General features: G+C 42.1%; 1 pseudogene; it reads right to left on the reverse strand.

The window, feature by feature from the left end:
• Positions 1–1,095: 1,095 nt before the first annotated feature.
• LOC133737159 (zingipain-2-like) lies at positions 1,096–2,425 on the reverse strand (annotated as a pseudogene).
• Positions 2,426–2,761: the final 336 nt, after the last annotated feature.

Here is a 2,761-nt window from a genome sequence, read left to right on the forward strand (position 1 = left end):
CCCTCACATGCTAACCAAATTAATGGAGAAATCGGATGGAAAGTCTAAAATTTAACTATAGGGTGTAAATTGGCAACATTTAGAAAAGTGAGGTTGTAAATAATCAAAATTGAAATATCAGAGGGTAAATCAACAATTATGAGAAAAATTAGAGGGTAATTCAGCTATTTTGCCAATAATTGTAAAATTTGCCAGGAGAAGTGGGGTGAGGAATAACTATGTCATATTTAAGCAGTTCATGAAAATCAATTTCAGTAACAATGACAGAACCATTATTAACAAAAAGTGCTGGACAGTTATCCTCATCATCAGATTGAATGAAAACAACTTTGGAGAAAGGGACATTACGGAATGGGCCCATATGCAGCACTGGCTCTCGAGATTCAACCTTCATAATGAGGTTCTTTCTAAAAGGGGAGGCGAAATCCGAAACACCAGCACTTGTTACCTGACGGAAAGGGGTACCTGAGCGAACTAAGTTCTGATTGGAAGAGTCACACGCCTAGGGGGCGGGGTTAATGCTAGTGCCTTCACCAACAGGGTGAGGTAAAGGAGGGTGATTAGAGGCAACGGGTGAGGAAACACTATGTTCATCACCATGGAGAAGGGGGAGCTGATGGTGAGACATGATGCAAGAGAACAAGATAGCCAAGGGAGAAGGAAGAGAAGGATAAACAGACTTTCTCGAGTTAGCATGGTAGGATTTATAGGAAACAGCACAATGTGCGCATGCAAAACAGAGGTCATAGGTATCGAAGGGTCTAATTCTAGAGAGCAGAGAAGGGATTTGGGAAATCTTGTGCGCATTAAATGTGATAAGAGAGGCGTTTAGAATGCAGTTGGCAGGCAAAAGCCATCTGGCAACTAGGAGGAGCGAGGTGCGTCCAGCGATACAAAAACCAAAGACCATGGTGGTAGTTGAAAATTGCGCGCAGAGCAATAAATGAAGAATCCCAACATACAAAACGAATAAAGCAAAGGTAGAGGAAGATCAAGTGAAATGATAGAGCGATAAGTAGCAGCGCCATCAAATCTGGGGTTCTAGTGTGCAAAGGAAGAGGGACAAAACGGGCAAACGTGGAAGTAGAGCAGAGGAAGACAAAATATACGCCTACGTCCAGTTGTTTAATAAATGGATCTGTAGCTAGTTTCTCACTAGTATTATTACAAACAAGTTTATCAAAATATACACCTACGTCCAGTTGTGGTAGGCATTTATTCCAAATGTAAAATCATCTACACAGTAGCGTAAGAGGCTGACGTAGCAATGCCACACATTCCTTCCACAGCCTCTATATTTCTTTGTATCCTAACGTAGCCTTCTTCACCCCATTCTGTGCCCCATGAGTTTTTCAGCAACCAATAATCGATCCCCTCATCAGTTGTTCCGTAACCAATAGCAGTAACACAATGGTCGAGGTCCGTTCCACAATATCCTGTCAACACACCAGATGAATAGTATTCGAATGCTCCCTCAGCTTGAATGCAAACGGATACAGGTTGATTAGCAACAGCCTTGAGAAGGTCCTGTTCACTGTTTACAGGCACATCTTCGCAGCCGGTTATGCTACCTGAAGGGCTGTCTACCTCTGTAGTATTGCACACATTATCAGTAGCAGTATAGGGATAATTAGCCTCGTTTGTAAGCCCGTGCTTTTCTATGATGTACAGAAAGGCAACGTCGGGGTAGCCACCCATACAGCCTTCATTCTCACCTCCGACGTTACAGTCAACCAACTCTTGCTCAGACATAGAGACTAGTTCACCAGTAGCAAGCTGAAGAGCTCCTTCCAAGGCTCCCACTGTTGCGAAAGCCCAACAGCTTCCTGCATAGTAATTCCAATTACAGATATAGTAGTTAGAACATTATTGGAAACAAATGAAACAGAACTCCATTAGTACAATAGTGCATGCATTATCCCTAAATAACAATCAGAAGCAATTGGCTACGTACCACATTGGCCTTGATCCTTGACAGGCATTACAGCTCCTTTCGTTCTCCAGTCTAGTGAAGATGGCACTATGCTAACATTTTCGTACTTGAAAGAAGTAGTCGGTGGTGGGGTATCCCGAAGACCCTTGAATCCAGTCCTTTAATTGGGCTTTGAATTCTTCAGTTGTAAGGTCTGCAAATTGATTGACGCTCAATTTGTATGGTTTGCTTACATCGCTATTCGAAGAATCAATCATTGCCACATTTTTCTTGAATACATTGAAGCGAGTCTCCTTCTCATTCATGCTGCTGTATTGGCGTCCATAACGAGTCATCCATTGCTCGTATCTCTCATACATGGCTGCATCTTCAAGATTCCGAGAGGTGGCTTCAGAAGACCAAGCCCCGAATATGAGGATCAAGCACAGACAAACACATTTAGAGTGCACCTGGTTTATGAACTCCATGCTTGCTAGGATATGATTTGATGGAGAAAATGAACTAAAGAGAAGCTGGTTTTATACTGAGAATGACCTTGATATCTCCGTGTACATGCCCCCGAAAAATCAAAGTTTTGATATGATCGAACCAGCTGTGTAACATACTAACATCAATATAATATGAAGACACGTACAAGAACAAAGTGCTTCTCCTGCGAATTGTTATTGTTTCTTCTGCTGTGCTTTCACAAATTCCTCCGTCACACTTTGGCAACTTCCCTTTTGTCCAAACTTTTCAGGTCAAATTAGAATATATATGCAACATTATTCGCACCAAGTCAACTTCAAAGTAATCCGTCCAATGAAGCTTTCTGTCAACCCGAAAGCA

This window comes from Rosa rugosa, chromosome 1, assembly GCF_958449725.1.
Source record: "Rosa rugosa chromosome 1, drRosRugo1.1, whole genome shotgun sequence".
NCBI classification, from domain to species: Eukaryota; Viridiplantae; Streptophyta; class Magnoliopsida; order Rosales; family Rosaceae; genus Rosa; species Rosa rugosa.